The following is an 18,920-nucleotide window of genomic DNA, read 5'->3' on the forward strand; positions in this document are numbered from 1 at the left end:
AGCTCCATCGAAGTCTAGGTCTCCTTTAGCCCTGGCTTTTTACATTATCAATTCTTTGGTTGTAAAGTGGTGAATTCTGCAGATTACGTCTCTGGGACAGGCAGGATCAGAGCTCCTGGCACGCAAAGCTCTATGGGCACGGTCCATTTCTATGGGTGTATCAGCTGGTCGACCCAATAAGATGTTGAAGATGCCAGTTAAAGTGGGTAATAGTTCGGGCGTCTGCGTAGCTTCAGGTAGTCCCCTGACCCTTATATTATTTCGCCTGTTTCTATTTTCAAGATCATCAATCTGCATTGACAGCTGCTGTTGGTACTTAGAGTGCTCTGTCGCCCTCTTCTGGACATTTTGTATAGTAGATGACACTTCAGACTTAAAGGCTTCAAGATCATTCAATCTTTCTTTTAGTGTGGAAATCTCAGAGTGTACTTGCTGTAAATCTTGGCGCCAAGCGCCCATAAGATCTGTAGCTAGGGTGTCCATGTCTCTTTTGGATGGCAAAAGAGCTAAGAGCGCCTGTAATTCAGGATGGGCTCTAAGTGTGTTAGCAGTTTCCTCTGGATGTGGAAGATCTGGTTTGCTAGACCTAGTGGCAGAAGGTACATTTGGGGAATCAAGTTGAGAGTCCTCAGACAACAGGGATCTCTTGGAGGGGGGACTGGGGGTATTCCCCTCTCTCTGATGTCGTTTGTCCCCTTTCCCTTGGGGGTAGTGGATGGTGCTTGCACGTCCCTGTGCTTATGCGGGGGCGCCATGTTGTGACAGAGTGCTGAGGGGATCTGTTCCCTGCCTCTATTTACCTCCACAGGGGCTGCTGCGGTGGGTTGGTTGTCAGCCAGTGGGTTCCGAGAGTACAAGGTGGCCGTGTCAGTGGACCGGGACTCGGTCCGTGCTCTGCGCCCTCTATTTTCTTTATTCCCCGACTCACCTCTCTGCTTCGGGGGTGAGTCGGCAGCAGCGTGGTGTGTCCTGCAAGATGGCGGCGCCCGCGAGCCGAGACGGCGGGAAGCGCTGCCTGTGGATGGAGATCGGACTTGCAGCGGTGAGAAGAAATTAGATATCGGGGTCACCACGTTCTGGGTAGGTCCATTCTTCACTGGGGGTCTCTTGCGGTCCGATTTCCCCATTAATTTGGGTGCTAGTCGTCCCTTATCTAATGGCCCGGTGCGGAGCTCACTTTAGATGCGTGCAGCGCCTAGCATGGCAAGACACGCCCCCTATATATTTTATTTTTGGTTGATTTGCTTGTGGCTGGCCTTGCTGGCAATAGTAGTGCAGCTAGTACCATATTGTGACGGATTTTCAGGGAGTCTTGCGAACGTTCTGTTTAGCTCTTAGTGACACACATATCCATCTCAAACACCTAAGTGGGACAATTTATTAGGGGTTTGATTGAATTAGGCACAGCCTGCTTTTTCTTTTCTTTTTTTTTTTTTTCAAAACTAAAAGTCATCAGGCACAGCACAAAATCCTGTTGTGTGCTGTTAGTGTAGGTTAGAAACTAGCCATAACAATAGGATAGCATCGTTTTGTTAAAAAAACAAAAACACAAAAAAACACAAAAGAAAAACACAAAAAAATTTTACAGTTTACACTTTAATTTTGAAAATGTTGAACCCGAGGGCTAGGGGTAGAGGACAAGGGCGTCCAACTACTGCAGGGGTCAGAGGCAGTGGTCCTTGGCGGGGTGAGACACCACCTGCTGAAGAGGGTGCAGGGGAACGCCGCAGAGCTACACTCCCTAGGTTCATGTCTGAAGTTACTAGGACTCGTGGTAGAGCACTGTTGAGGCCAGAACAGTGCAAACAGGTGATGTTGTGGATTGCGACAGAGCTGGTGCATCAGCGCCAAATGTTTCACGTACTGAAGCTCCCATGGCGAGGGCTAGATTTTCGGAAGTCTGGAGGTTCTTTAAAAAAACACCGGATGTCCGACGGACTGTGGTGTGCAACCTGTGCCACACCAGGATCAGCAGGGGTACCACCACTTCCAGCTTAACCACCACCAGTATGCGCAGGCATATGAATGCTAAACACCCCACTCAATGGAACCAAGGCCGTTCACCCCCGGCCGGGCACACCACTGCTCCTTCCCCTGTGTCATCTGCTGCCTCTGCTAGTCAGCCCCCTGCCCAGGACCCCGGCTCAAACACCTCCCGTGAGAAAACAACACCTTCGCCTCCACGAACCACAGCATCCACCAATGTCTCCATGCGCAGCATTCAGCTCTCCATACCCCAGATGCTGGAGCGCAAGAGGAAGTACATTGCAACCCACCCACACGCCCAAGCCCTCAACGTCCACATCTCCAAACTACTTAGCCTGGAGATGCTGCCCTATAGGCTGGTAGAGACCGAGGCCTTTCGCAACCTCATGGCGGCGGTCCCCAGCCACCACTACTTTTCCCGATGTGCCGTCCCAGCCCTGCACCAGCATCAGACAACATCATCCGTGCCCTGACCAACGCCGTTTCTGACAAGGTCCACCTGACCACGGACACGTGGACGAGTGCTGCCGGGCAAGGCCACTATATATCGCTGACGGCCCATTGGGTTAACTTGGTGGAGGCTGGGACCGAGTCTGACCCTGGGGCTGCTCATATACTGCCGACGCTGAGGATTGCGGGGCCTACCTCGGTCCAGGTCTCTTAGGCCTACTATGCCTCCTCCTCCTCCCACCCCTCCTCCACCTCCTCCTCCGAATTACCATCCGTGGGCATGGCGCAATCAGTCAGTAGCTCTAGGCACAGCAGCAGTGCCGTCGTTAAGCGACAGCAGGCGGTGCTCAGACTGCTGAGCCTAGGCGATAAAAGGTACACCGCCCAAGAACTATTACAGGGCATCACGGCGCAGACTGATCTGTGGCTGGCACCGCTGAACCTGAAGCCAGGCAAGGTTGTGTGTGACAACGGCTGTAACCTGGTGGCGGCTCTGCAACTCGGCAGACTGACACATGTGCCATGCCTGGCCCATGTGTTAAATCTCATAGTTCAGCGTTTCCTCAAGACATACCCCAATCTGTCTGATTTGCTCACGAAGGTGCGCCGCATCTGTGCGCATTTCAGGAAGTCCACTCTCGGGGCAGCGCAGCGCCGCCTCCAACTGCCCGCTCACCGACTGTTGTGCGACGTGCCCACGAGGTGGAATTCAACATTAGCCATGTTATCCAGAGTTTACCAGCAGCGCAGAGCGATTGTAGACTGCCAGATGTCAACTTCCACCAGAACTGGTAGTCAGGTCAGTCAGCTTCCTCAAGTCTACAATGAGGAGTGGACGTGGATGTCTGATATCTGTCAGGTGCTGAGTAACTTTGAGGAGTCAACACAGATGGTCAGTGGCGATGCCGCCATCATCAGCCTCACCATCCCGCTGCTTGGCCTGTTGAAAAACTCTCTGGTCAGCATGAAGTCGGAAGATTTGCGCTCCTCACAAGAGACGGGGGAAGAAGATTCCCTTGTTGATAGCCAAAGCACCCTCAGGTCTGTTTCTCAGCGCATATCGGAGGAGGTGGAGGAGGATAAGGAGAAAGAGGAGGAGAATGTTGGCGAGACAGAAGAGGGGAGCATTGTTCAGTCCTTCACTGTTCAGCGTGTATGGACAGAAGAAGAGAAGTTGGAGGAGTTGGAGGAGGAGGAAATGGACAGTCAGGCCAGTGAGGGGAGTGAATTCTTGCGCGTTGGGACTCTGGCGCATATGGCAGATTTCATGCTAGGCTGCCTATCCCGTGACCCTCGCGTTCAAAGAATTTATTCCAGCACCGATTACTGGGTATTCACTCTCCTGGACCCACGGTACAAGCAAAATCTTTCCACTCTCATTCCTGGAGAGGAAAGGAGTGTGAGAATGCATGAATACCAGCAGGCCCTGGTGCACAAGCTGAAACAGTATTTCCCTTCTGACAGCGCTAGCGGCAGAGGGCGTACTTCTGCGGAACAAGTAGCGATGGAGAGTAGGCGAGCAGGCAGCTTGTGCAGCACTGGCAGGGGTACGCTTTACAAGGCCTTTTCCAGTTTTATGTCACCCCAGCAAGACACTGTCACCTGTCCTCAGTCTCGGCAGAGTAGGGCTGATCTTTACAGAAAGATGGTGAGGGAGTACGTAGCTGATCATACCATCGTCCTAAATGATCACACAGCTCCCTACAACTACTGGGTTTCAAAGCTGGACATGTGGCACGAACTGGCGCTGTACGCCTTGGAGGTTCTTGCCTGCCCTGCCGCTAGCGTGTTGTCTGAGCGGGTTTTCAGTGCAGCTGGTGGCATCATCACTAGAGATGAGCGAGCACTAAAATGCTCGAGTGCTCGTTATTCGAGACAAACTTTTCCCGATGCCCGAGTGCTCGTCTCGAATAATGAGCCCCATTGAAGTCAATGGGAGACTCGAGCATTTTTCAAGGGGACCAAGGGTCTGCACAGGGAAGCTTGGCCAAACACCTGGAAACCTCAGAAAATTATGGAAACACCACGGAAATGGACAGGAAACAGCAGGGGCAGCATGCATGGATGCCTCTGAGGCTGCTTAATCGCACCATTATGCCAAAATGATGGGCAACAGCATGGCCATGACAGCGTGACCGAATGAGGCTAGATAGCATCTAAAACATCCAATAATTGACCCTGACACTATACTGGACGGCATGCAGAGGCAGCAGCAGCAGCGGCAGGCTAGAGAGTGTCATGGCGACATACCCTAAATGGACTCAGGCTTCAAACCAATAGGTGGCAGAGAGAAACCAAAGGAGGTGAGCAAGAAGCGCTGAAATGATTTCCTATGTCAACAAAAGGTTGACGGTATATTTAGTCGATAACACAGCATGGCGACATAGTGACCAAGTTCCATAACGTATCTGGTGAAACAACCGAAAAATTAGCCTGACGCAGCTCGTTTGATAAGGGGACGACATGTGGAGGCAGCCATAGAGACGACTTCCATGATTAAGAGTGACAGTATGGGGCATCCATATTGCTTCTATGTTTCATCTTCAGGTCTCCAGCATGGCGGCGACAGATGGGCAGAGTCCCATTATGTATCTGGTGAAACACCTGAAAATTCTGCCTGACACAGCTCGTTTGATAAGGGGATGATGTGCTGTATATCCTCTCGTGCTCCAGCGTCTGGGGTATAGAGAGTTGAAAGTTGTGCATGGAGACATTGGTGGACGCTGTGGAGGATCGTGGAGGCAAAATGGACAGGAAACAGCAGGGGCAGTATGCATGGATGCCTCAGGCTGCGTAATCTTGTAATGGAGCTGGCGGTCCGCTGCCAGGCGAGCTTTCGCCTGTCCAAGCCCCTGTCTCTCGGCTCCTCCCCACCCAAAATGGACCTAGGGGCCAGAAGTGTTTACTTTGAAAAAATTATAATTTTCAAAGCAGGCGGGGTCGTTTGAATATTTCACCTAGGAATAATGGAATAGCATAGTGGTTCTATTTTTAATTGTTTTTTCGTAAATGGCTCCATGATTAAGAGCGACAGTATGGGGCATACATATTGCGCTGCTATGATTGCAACTTCAGGTCTCCAGCATGGCGGCGACAGATGGGCCGAGTTCCATTATGTATCTGGTGAAACACCTGAAAATTCTGCCTGACACAGCTTGTTTGATAAGGGGACGATGTATGGAGGCAGTAAAGTAGAAGGAGTAGATTAAAGGTGCTGCAGTTAAAACTATGTTAGTTGGATCTTGGGATGGAGCTGGCGGTCCGCTGCCAGGCGAGCTTTCGCCTGTCCAAGCCCCTGTCTCTCGGCTCCTCCCCAAACAGCACTTCTAAGAACCTTTTGTATAAGATCAAGTGTAGTAGTGTTCTTATAAGTTTGGGTTATGTCGGGTGAGGGGAATGTAAACAGATGCGCAAGAAGCGCTGAAATAATATCGGTAAATGATAAAAATTTGCCAGTATATTTTGTGGATAACACAGCAGGGTGGCGACAAAGTTAACAAGTTTGATGTGGAAGCCATGAAAACAACCCAAAATTCTGCCTGACACAGCTCGTTTGATAAGGGGACGATGTATGGAGGCAGTAAGGTAGTAGTAGTAGTTTAAAGGTGCTGCAGTTAAAACTATGTTAGTTGGATCTTGGGATGGAGCTGGCGCTCCGCTGCCAGGCCAGCTTTCGCCTGTCCAAGCCCCTGTCTCTCGGCTCCTCCCCAAACAGCACTTCTAATAACCTTTTGTATAAGATTAAGTGTAGTAGTGTTCTTATAAGTTTGGGTTATGGCGGGTGAGGGGAATGTAAACAGATGTGCAAGAAGCCCTGAAATATTATCAGTAAATGATAAAAGTTTGCCAGTATATTTTGTGGACAACACAGCAGGGTGGCGACAAAGTTAACAAGTTTGATGTGGAAGCCATGAAAACAACCCAAAATTCTGCCTGACACAGCTCGTTTGATAAGGGGACGATGTATGGAGGCAGCTATATGGACGACTTTTGGAGGCAGCTATGGAGACAATTTAATTTGGACAGTGCCTGTATGTGGCAGTCCAAAAAAGTTTTCAAACCAGAGGAGCAGGTAGGTGGTCCTCCAGAAAAATTAAATAGATTGAGTGCCTGTATGTGGCACTCCCAAAAATTGTTTAAAACAGAGGACCGGGTAGGTGGCCCTCCAGAAAAATTAAATACATAGAGTACTATAGCTAGAGCCACTTGGCCCTAGCAAAAAATAGCCAGTTTCCTCTGCTTTAGTGTACAAAGAGGAGGAGAAGGAGGAAAATGAGGAGGAAGAGTGCATAAATTATTCAGGTTGAGCTTCCTTCACCTGGTGGAGAATGGAAATCCTGAGAAATCCAGGCTTTATTCATCTTGATAAGCGTCAGCCTGTCAGCGCTGTCCGTTGACAGGCGTGTACGCTTATCGGTGATGATGCCACCAGCTGCACTGAAAACCCGCTCGGACAACACGCTAGCGGCAGGGCAGGCAAGAACTTCCAAGGCGTACAGCGCCAGTTTGTGCCACATGTCCAGCTTTGAAACCCAGTAGTTGTATGGAGCTGTGTGATCTTTTAGGACGATGGTATGGTCAGCTACGTACTCCCTCACCATCTTTCTGTAAAGATCAGCCCTACTCTGCCGAGACTGGGGACAAGTGTCTTGCTGGGGTGACATAAAACTGGCAAAGGCCTTGTAAAGCGTACCCCTGCCATTGCTGGACTAGCCGCCTGCTCGCCTACTCTCCCTCGCTACTTGTTCCGCAGAAGTACGCCCTCTGCCGCTAGCGCTGTCAGAAGGGAAATACTGTTTCAGCTTCTGCACCAGGGCCTGCTGGTATTCATGCATTCTCACACTCCTTTCCTCTCCAGGGATGAGAGTGGAAAGATTTTGCTTGTACCTTGGGTCCAGGAGAGTGAATACCCAGTAATCGGTGCTGTAACAAATTCTTTGAACGCGAGGGTCACGGGATAGGCAGCCTAGCATGAAATTTTCCATATGCGCCAGAGTACGAACGCGCAAGAATTCACTCCCCTCACTGGCCTGACTGTCCATTTCCTCCTCCTCCAACTCCTCTTCTTCTGCCCATACATGCTGAACAGTGAAGGACTGAACAAAGCTCCACTCTTCTGTCTCGCCAACCTTCTCCTCCTCTTTCTGGTCATCCTCCTCCACCTCCTCCGATATGCTCTGAGAAACAGACCTGAGGGTGCTTTGGCTATCAACAAGGGAATCTTCTTCCCCCGTCTCTTGTGACGAGCGCAAAGCTTCCGACTTCATGCTGACCAGAGAGTTTTTCAACAGGCCAAGCAGCAGGATGACACAAAAAGAAGAAAAAAGAGATACAGAGGACGGCGCCTCGAATAATATCGTCTGGGAAATGGATATTTATAGTAGAGACATATATTGTGCTCACCTTATAAAATCCTTGGTGGAGTGCATGTGTAGCCCAACCTGGGGTCCAGTGCAAGTTCCGGTATTAGTCCAATGATGTGACACTAGTTTCTCAGTAGAGTATATAGTCGCTCCCAGTGCTCAAAATAACCGGTTGTCAAAAAAAAAGGACACCGGTATTGCATATAGAGGGTATGAGAGAAAGGTATGAGCACTATCAGGGCGCCAGATGAGTACTCCAAAGAAACAATAATTGTGTCTAGGATACTAATTTATTCAAAGTTAAAAGCCAAAATACAAAAACCATAAAAATGATATACATAAAATTATTAAGTCCTATAACGCGTTTCGGGTGCTTGGACCCTTTTTCAAAATATGGACAAGTAGTACAGCAATAACATTAAAAGACTTATATACAGTTTTTTGTGGGCATACCTGAATCTGTAGCCTGCCTTGATTAGTGGCACGGGGGAGACTGGAAGACGTCACTTCCGGTCAACCCGGTGTGCGCATGCGCACAAGAGATTTCCGACGCCAAATGTCACGTGATACTGAACATGTGATTCACATGCGGGACTGCGCACGCGCATAAGGTATTACATTAGACGCTATGTGTCGCAAGATACAAGGCACACGCGCATAAAAAGGTATTGCAAGAAGTATTAAAAAACAAGTACGATCTATTCACAGTGCCAATAAACATAAGGGGAGGGGCGGAGCGGGGCAGGTATTCTAAAATACATACATCGATGAGTGAACATTTAGTTAGGACCGGACAAGTAGGGTCCATTTACAATAGACATAAGGGGAGGGTCGGAACGGGGCAGGTATTCGAAAATTAATACACCAATAGGTGGGCATTTAATCAAGGAGGGACAGTGATTGGTTCATAAAAAATATCAAATAACGGGAAGAAGAAGAATAATGAGTGGAGTGGGAATATTAAAATACATTTTCAAGGCTTTCATTCAATCCTGTGGGTACTAAACTTTGTAATTTAAAGATCCAGAACATCTCTCTCTTTTTTAAATGATTAAACCTTTGGGGAGTAGACGGTTCTACAAACTCTATAGGGATTAGACTAAATTCTTTACAACTCTTGTTGTGGTGTATCGCTGCATGGCGGGATACACTATGTAATGCAAAACCATTTTCAATATTAGCTCTGTGTTTGTCAGATCGTACTTGTTTTTTAATACTTCTTGCAATACCTTTTTATGCGCGTGTGCCTTGTATCTTGCGACACATAGCGTCTAATGTAATACCTTATGCACGTGCGCAGTCCGGCGTACGTATCACATGTTCAGTATCACGTGACATTTGGCGCCAGAAGTCTCTTGTGCGCATGCGCACACCGGGTTGACCGGAAGTGATGTCTTCCAGTCTCCCCTGTGGCACAACACGCTTAGACAGCGTGTGAATTGTCCTCTCACTAATCAATGGAAAATTAGAAGCGAAAAAACTCTGAGCACTAGTGGGGCGCTAAAAAGTAATCCAGGTAAAAATTGTGTGTCCAAATAAAAACAATTTATTCTTAAATCCGCATAAAATATACAGGCATCAGAATGCAATAAAATGCCAAATAAAATGAGTATAAAAATGTCCTTTTAACGCGTTTCGGGTACTATGACCCTTTATCAAAATTACGGACAGTGATATAACATAATTAGTAAGACAGTGGAATAAATACATTAAGAGAGGCAAACCTGTAAATTAGATTGGTTGTTAGGAGCAGCATCAATATCCTGGGACCGGAAGTTACCGGCGGTATGAATGGCGCGAAACCGGAAGTGAGTCCCGGAAGTGACATCACCTAACTCAATGCGCTTGCGCAAGGGTCCGGTACAGTGGTGCCCATGCGTGTTACTCCACGCATGCGCAGAACAGACTTGAATCCGTAGATTCCGTCCAGAGCAGGTAACCAATAGAATGACTAAACCCTGCGCTTGCGCAAACCTAGCTGCAGATAAGCTGAGCTATAATCATGAAAGAAATATGAGAAAAAGTTATAAGGAATTAAATTAATTGATTACATTGACACCAAACCAATAGATTAAATAGAAGGTAGCAGGATAATAGATGTTCCATTTATGTTTATAGAGGGATAATAGTAAATCAATAGACACCCTCCAAACTCTCATTCAAACCGATGGGGGTAAGGCATTGGAATTTGAAAATCCAAAACATCTCCCTCCTTTTGAGGTGATTAAATCTCTGTGGGGTAGAGGCATCAATAAATTCTATTGGGGTTAAACTAAAATCTTTAAAGCATTTGTTATGGTGAGTAGCAGCATGTCGGGATACGCTGTGTAGGGCAAAACCATTCTCTTTGGTTCAAGGCAGGTTTCTTGGCTCAAAGAGCCTGCTCTTGTTTGAGCTATAGCTAGAAGATTAGGAGGATAGCCCTTAGCTTTAAATCGATTTGTTAGGATTTTACTTTGAGATATGAAGTTAACATCATCAGTGCAGTTACGCAAAATAAAAAAAATAAAACAATATAAAAGAATAAGGCGTAACTGCACTGATGATGTTGACTTCATATCTCAAAGTAAAATCCTAACAAATCGATTTAAAGCTAAGGGCTATCCTCCTAATTTTCTAGCTATAGCTCAAACAAGAGCAGGCTCTTTGAGCCAAGAAACCTGCCTTGAACCAAAGTCGAAAACAACTACTGATGACATGGAAACTAGAGGGGTTAACTTTATCTCCACCTATTCCTCTGATAGTGCAGAAGTTCGGAGGATCATTAATAAACATTGGGGGATTTTATTACATGACCCGTTTTTGAAGGAAATCATCCCAAAAAGACCTAGACTGACATTTAGGAGGTCACGTACCATTAAGAACATCTTGGCCCCTAGCCGCCTCCGGCCTGAATCTGGCAAAATACACCCTAGCTTTTTTCCCAAGGTGCTTGGCAGTTACCGATGCGGCCACAATACATGTAAATGTTGCATTAGTATTAGACATAGACAGTTAAATTTCACATCCAATGTTACAGGAGAAACCTTTGAGATTAAGAGTTTTATGAACTGCGGCTCTAGTTCTGTGATTTATCTCATAGAGTGTACCTGTAAACTCCAGTACATTGGTAGGACTATCCAACCCTTGAGGGAACGCTTCAATAAGCATAGGTCTAATATAGAGAATGGTTTTGCCCTACACAGCGTATCCCGACATGCTGCTACTCACCATAACAAATGCTTTAAAGATTTTAGTTTAACCCCAATAGAATTTATTGATGCCTCTACCCCACAGAGATTTAATCACCTCAAAAGGAGGGAGATGTTTTGGATTTTCAAACTCCAATGCCTTACCCCCATCGGTTTGAATGAGAGTTTGGAGGGTGTCTATTGATTTACTATTATCCCTCTATAAACATAAATGGAACATCTATTATCCTGCTACCTTCTATTTAATCTACTGGTTTGGTGTCAATGTAATCAATTAATTTAATTCCTTATAACTTTTTCTCATATTTCTTTCATGATTATAGCTCAGCTTATCTGCAGCTAGGTTTGCGCAAGCGCAGGGTTTAGTCATTCTATTGGTTACCTGCTCTGGACGGAATCTACGGATTCAAGTCTGTTCTGTGCATGCGTGGAGTAACACGCATGCGCACCACTGTACCGGACCCTTGCGCAAGCGCATTGAGTTAGGTGATGTCACTTCCGGGACTCACTTCCAGTTTCGCGCCATTCATACTGCCGGTAACTTCCGGTCCCAGGATATTGATGCTGCTCCTAACAACCAATCTAATTTACAGGTTTGCCTCTCTTAATGTATTTATTCCACTGTCTTACTAATTATAATGTTATATCACTGTCCGTAATTTTGATAAAGGGTCATAGTACCCCAAACGCGTTAAAAGGACATTTTTATACTCATTTTATTTGGCATTTTTTTGCATTCTGATGCCTGTATATTTTATGCGGATTTAAGAATAAATTGTTTTTATTTGGACACACAATTTGTTCCTGAATTACTTTTTAGCGCCCCACTAGTGCTCAGAGTTTTTTCGCTTCTAATTTTCCATTGTCTACGGTTATCAACCATTGATAGCCGGTTATCTGAGCCCTGGGAGCTGCTTCCTGTATCCTGGAGACTACTGTCTGTTCAACCTCCCTATCCCCTGGATGACTTTGGCTGGACCCCGGGTTGGGACATACATACGCTATTTGTAGCATCCATAAGGTGAGCACCTCTTTGACATACCTACTTCTACTTCACTCAAACGATATCACCGGAGGAGCCGCCTCCTGTGCCTTCTTTTGTATCTTGTGTCTCACTAATCAAGGCAGGCTACAGATTCAGGTATGCCCTGAGTCATTTAATGTTATTGCTGTACTACTTTTCCATATTTTGAAAAAGGGTCCAAGCACCTGAAACGCGTTATAGGACTTAATAATTTTATGTATATCATTTTTATGGTTTTTGTATTTTGGCTTTTAACTTTGAATAAATTAGTATCCTAGACACAATTATTGTTTCTTTGGAGTACTCATCTGGCGCCCTGATAGTGCTCATACCTATCTCTCATACCCTCTATAAGCAGCGGGATGGTGAGGCTGATGATGGCGGCATCGCCACTGACCATCTGTGTTGACTCCTCAAAGTTACTCAGCACCTGACAGATATCAGGCATCCACGTCAACTTCTCATTGTAGACTTGAGGAAGCTGACTAACCTGACTACCAGTTCTGGTGGAGGTTGACATCTGGCAGTCTACAATCGCTCTGCGCTGCTGGTAAACTCTGGATAACATGGTTATTGTTGAATTCCACCTCGTGGGCACGTGGCACAACAGTCGGTGAGCGGGTAGTTGGAGGCGGCGCTGCGCTGCCCTGAGAGTGGCAGCATTTGTGCTGGACTTCCTGAAATGCGTACAGATGCGGCGCACCTTCGTGAGCAAATCAGACAGATTGAGGTATGTCTTGAGGAAACGCTGAACTACGAGATTTAACACATGGGCTAGGCATGGCATTTGTGTCAGTCTGCCAAGTTGCAGAGCCGCCACCAGGTTACGGCCGTTGTCACACACAACCATGCCTGGCTTCAGGTTCAGCAGTGCCAGCCACAGATCAGTCTGCGCCGTGATGCCCTGTAATAGCTCTTGGGTGGTGTGCCTTTTATCGCCTAGGCTCAGCAGTTTGAGCACCGCCTGCTGTCGCTTAGCGACGGCACTGCTGCTGTGCCTAGAGTTACCGACTGATGGCGCCATACCATGGATAGTAATTCGGAAGAGGAAGTGGAGGAGTGGTAGGAGGAGGAGAAGGCATAGTAGGCCTGAGAGACCTGGACCGAGGTAGGCCCGCAATCCTCGGCGTCGGCAGTATATGACCAGCCCCAGGGTCAGACTCGGTCCCAGCCTCCACCAAGTTAACCCTATGTGCCGTCAGCGATATATAGTGGCCCTGCCCGGCAGCACTCATCCACGTGTCCGTGGTCAGGTGGACCTTGTCAGAAACGGCGTTGGTCAGGGCACGGATGATGTTGTCTGACACGTGCCGGTGCAGGGCTGGGACGGCACAACGGGAAAAGTAGTGGTGGCTGGGGACCGAATACCGAGGGGCGGCCGCCGCCATGAGGTTGCGAAAGGCCTCATTCTCTACCAGCTTATAGGGCAGCATCTCCAGGCTAAGTAATCTGGAGATGTGGACGTTGAGGGCTTGGGCGTGTGGGTGGGTTGCACTATACTTCCTTTTGCGCTCCAGTGTCTGGGGTATGGAGAGCTGCGCATGGAGACATTGGTGGATGCTGTGGAGGATCATGGAGGCGAAGATGTGGTTTTCACCCGGGAGGTGTTTGGGCCGGGGGCTGACGAGCAGAGGCAGCAGATGACACAGGGGAAGGAGCAGTGGTGTGCCCGGCCGGAGGTGAACGGGCTTGGTGCCATTGAGTGCGGTGTTTAGCATTCATATGCCTGCGCATACTGGTGGTAGCTAAGCTAGTAGTGGTGGAACCCCTGCTGATTTTGGTGTGGCACAGGTTGCACACCACAGTCCGTCGGTCATCCGGTGTTTCTTTAAAGAACCTCCAGACTTCCGAAAATCTAGCCCTCGCCACTGGAGCTTGACTATGTGAAACATTTGGCGCTGATGCACCAGCTCTGGCCCTGCCTCTCCGTCTGGCCCCACCACTGCCTCTTTCAACCTGTTCTCGTCGAGGACTCGCCTCCGTCTCAGAAGCACTGTGTTCACCCGGCCTATCAACCCAGCTTGGGTCTGTCACCTCATCATCCTTCGATCCCTCAGTCTGCTCCCCCCTCAGACTTCCTGCCCTGACAACAACTTCACCACTGTCTGACAACCGTGTCTCCTCATCGTCCGACACCTCTTTACACACTTCTTCCACTACGTCAACAATGTCATCATCACCCACAGACTGCGACCGGTTGAAAACCTGGGCATCGGAAAAGAGCTCAGCAGCAACCGGACAAGTGGTTGTGACTCTGGGAAGGGTCCAGAAAACAGTTCCTCAGAGTACGCCGGTTCAAATGCCAAATTTTCCTGGGAGGGGGCAGACTGGGGGGAAGGAGGCTGAGGTGGAGGAGCTGGAGGAGTGCTGATTTCAGTGACATGGGTGGACTGGGTGGAAGACTGACTGGTTGACAATGGCTAGAAGCATTGTCCGCAATCCACGACATCACCTGTTCGCATTGTTCTGGCCTCAACAGTGCTCTACCACGAGTCCCAGTAACTTGAGACATGAACCTAGGGAGTGTAGCTCTGCGGCGTTCCCCTGCTCCTTCATCAGCAGGTGGTGTCTCACCCCGCCCAGGACCACGGCCTCTGACCCCTTCAGTAGTTGGACTCCCACGTCCACGCCCTCGTCCTCTACACCTAGCCCTCGGGTTCAACATTTTCAAAATTAAAGTGTAAACTGTAAATTTTTTTGAATTTTTTTTTTTGTTTTACTTGTGTTTTTTGTGTGTTTTTTTTTTTTTTTTTTTTTTAAACTATGCTATCCTATTGCTGTGGCTAGTTTCTAATCTACACTGGCAGCACACAACTGGATTTTGTGCTGTGCCTGATGACTTTGAGTTATAAAAAAAAATAAAATTTAAAAAAAAATCAGCAGACTGTGCCTAATTCAATCAAACCCCTAATAAATTGACGCTATTGTAGGCCTAAGAAAGTTGGTTGGGTTCTTGTATACCTAGTTTCTAACAGCACACAACAACTGGATTTTAAGTCACTTTAAGTTTTGAAAAAAAAAAAAAATCGTCAGACTGTGACTAATTCAATCAAACCCCTAATAAATTGTCCCACTTAGGTGTTTGAGATGTGTGTGTCACTAAGAGCTAAATATAACGTTCCCAAGTCTCTCTGCAAATTCCTCACAATATGGTACTAGCTTCACTACTAGTGCCAGCAAGGCCAGCCACAAGCAAACCAAAAAAAAAATAAAATATAACGCTATTCTAGCCCTAACAAGGGCTGTTGGGTTCTTGTAGACTCACTCCTGCCTAACAGTAAGCTAATATAACACCCTAACGCTATCCCTGCAGCAGCAGCATCCAGACAGATAATGATCCGAGCAGCGCGGGCAGGTGCTAGTCTATTCCAGGGTCACCTGATCAGGCCAGCCAACCACTGCTATCGACGTGTAAGGGTACCACGTTATGCTGGGTGGAGTGCAGAGTCTCCTGGCTTGTGATTGGCTCTGTTTCTGGCCACCAAAACTCGAAACGGCGGGATATGCCATTTTCTCGAGCTGGCGAAATACTCGTCCAAGCAACGAGCAGTTTCGAGTACGCTAATGCTCGAACAAGCATCAAGCTCGGACGAGTGTGTTCGCTCATCTCTAATCATCGCCGATAAGCGTATACTCCTGTCGACTGACAGCGCTGACAGGCTGACGCTTATCAAGATGAATAAAGCCTGGATTTCTCAGGATTTCCATTCTCCACCAGGTGAAAGAAGCTCACCCCTCCTCCTCATTTTCCTCCTTCTCCTCCTCTTTGTACACTAAAGCAGAGGAAACTGGCTATTTTTTGCCAGGGCCAACTGGCTCTAGCAATAGTACTCTATGTATTTAATTTTTCTGGAGGGCCACCTACCCGGTCCTCTGTTTTAAACAATTTTGCCACATACTGGCACTCAATCTATTTAATTTTTTTGGAGGACCACCTACCTGCTAGTCTGGTTTGAAAACTTTTTTGGACTGCCACATACAGGCACTATCCAAATTAAATTGTCTCCATAGCAGCCTCCACACGTCGTCTTTATAGCTGCCTCCACACGTTGTCTCCATTGCTACCTCCACACATCATCTTCATAGCTGCCTCTTAAAGTCGTCCATATAGCTGCCTCCATACATCGTCCCCTTAGCAAACGAGCTGTGTCAGGCAGAATTTTGGGTTGTTTTCATGGCTTCCACATCAAACTTGTTAACTTTGTCGCCACCCTGCTGTGTTATCCACAAAATATACTGGCAAACTTTTATCATTTACCGATATTATTTCAGCGCATCTGTTTACATTCCCCTCACCCGCCATAACCAAGCCAATTACTTATAAGAACAGTACTACACTTGATCTTATACAAATGGTTCTTAGAAGTGCTGTTTGTAGCCCCCGCCTGCTTTGAAAATTATAATTTTTTCAACGTAAACGCTTCTGGCCCCCAGGCCCATTTTGGGTGGGGAGGAGCCGAGAGACAGGGGCTTGGACAGGCGAAAGCTCGCCTGGCAGAGGACCGCGTGCTCCATCCCAAGATTAGGCAGCCTCAGAGGCTTCAATGCATACTTGCCCTGCTGTTTCCTGTCCATTTCGTCTCCACGATCCTCCACAGCATCCACCAATGTCTCCACTTTCAACTCTTTATACCCCAGATGCTGGAGCACGAGAGGCAATACAGCAGATCATCCCCTTATCAAATGAGCTGTGTCAGGCAGAATTTTCGGGTGTTTCACCAGATACATAATGGAACTCGGCTCATCTGTCGCCGCCATGCTGGAGACCTGAAGTTGCAATCATAGCAGCGCAATATGGATGCCCCATACTGTCACTCTTAATCATGGAAGTCGTCTCCATGGCTGCCTCCACATGTCGTCCCCTTATCAATTGAGCTGTGTCAGGCTCATTTTTCGGGTGTTTCACCAGATACGTTATGGAACTTGGTCATTATGTGGCCACCATGCTGTGTTATCGACTAAATATACCGTCAACCTTTTGTTGACATAGGAAATCATTTCAGCGCTTCTTGCTCACCTCCTTTGGTTCCTCTCTGCCACCTATTGGTTTGAAGCCTGAGTCCATTTGGGGTAAGTCGCCATGCCACTCTCTAGCCTGCCGCTGCTGCCGCTGCCTCTGCATGCTGTCTTCTATAGTGTCAGGGTCAATTATTGGATGTTTTAGATGCTATCTAGCCTCATTCGGTCACTCTGTCATCGCCATGCTGTTGCCCATAATTTTGGCATAATGGTGCGATTAAGCAGCCTCAGAGGCATCCATGCATGCTGCCCCTGCTGTTTCCTGTCCATTTCCGTGGTGTTTCCATCATTTTCTGAGGTTTCCAGGTGTTTGGCCAAGCTTCCCTGTGCAGACCCTTCTCCCCTTGAAAAATGCTCGAGTCTCCCATTGACTTCAATGGGGTTCGTTATTTGAGACGAGCACTCGAGCATCGGGAAAAGTTTGTCTCGAATAACAAGCACCCGAGCATTTTAGTGCTCGCTCATCTCTAGACACTACTTATTGTGGGCACCACTTATTTCGACCCCTGCCGGGTTTTTTTGCCCTTATGCCATTGAGAAAGCGTTCCCTGACAGTCTGTGTGATACCCGTTGTGACCTTCTGCTATGTTCCTGACTTTGATTCTTTGCCGCCTGTCTTGACCTTCTGCTAAGTCTCAGACTCCGATCCTGCGACACCTGTCCGGACCTTAAGCCTGATAACGACTACTATTTTGCCTGCTGACTCTTTGCACAGTGGTATCCCGCTGTAGCAAGTCCAACCCGCTTTGCGGCGGGCGCTGGTGAAAAGCGAGTGTCACTTAGACTCTGCTCCAAGGTGTCGGCTTGCGTCCTCAATTTCAGTGGTACAGTGGGTCCACTACCCTGACCCTGACAACACAGAATGATATTTGGGGTGTTTGTTTGTATAAAGTGGCATTAGTTTGGCACAATATATTTGGCACAAAAATTCCAAATTTACAAAAAAACTGAACTTTTACTCTGTACCATTTACTTTGTATTAGATTTTGCCAGCATATTTGGGGTTAAATTTCTCACCACAATCTAAGATACATTTTTTGAGGGGTGTAGTAGTTTCCAAATTGGTGTCACTAGGGGTTTCTATTGTACTAGTACATCTAGGGCTCTGTAAACATGCCATGGCACTCCAAATCCAAACTTGTAAAAATGAAGCTCCAAAATAAAAATTTTGCCCCTCCCCTTCTCAAGAATGCTGTGTGCCAATCCATTATATTAATGGCACACATAGAGTAGTCTCATATTTTGGCCAACCTACAGAATGATTTTTGGGTGTTTGTCTAAAGTGACATGAGTTGGGCACAATATATTTGGCAAGAAAATGGCATATTTGCAGAAAAGAACTAAATTTTTACTCTGCACCATTTACTTTGTATAAGCTTTTGGCCAGCATGTTCGAGGTTTAAATGCTCACCACAACCCCAGATAAATTCTTTGAGGGGTGTAGTTTCCAAAATGGTGTCACTTTTCGGGGGTCTCCATTGTACTGGTACATAATGGACACATATGGGGTATTGCCATACTCAGGACAACCCGTAAAATGATTTTGGAGGTGTTTGTCTAAAGTGGCATGAGTTGGGCACAAAATATTTTACTCTAGACCATTTACTTTGTTAAATTTTGGCCAACATGTTGGTGGTTAAAATGCTCACTATAGCCCTAGATAAATTCATTGAGGGATTTGGGGGTTTTCTATTGTATTCTATTTCTCTGCAAAACGTGTGTAGCCAAAGTGGCCTGCCAAAATCCCAATAGCACTAACTCTGTACTGAACATTGCTGTGCAGCAAAACAGCAGTTTGCCGTACACGTAAGAAACAGGCCAAAAATTTTGGAATGTATATTTACCATTCAAATTACTTCTGAATGTGTACATTTTAGGACTTAATAA

This window comes from Engystomops pustulosus, chromosome 6 (assembly GCF_040894005.1).
Source record: "Engystomops pustulosus chromosome 6, aEngPut4.maternal, whole genome shotgun sequence".
Classification (NCBI taxonomy): Eukaryota; Metazoa; Chordata; class Amphibia; order Anura; family Leptodactylidae; genus Engystomops; species Engystomops pustulosus.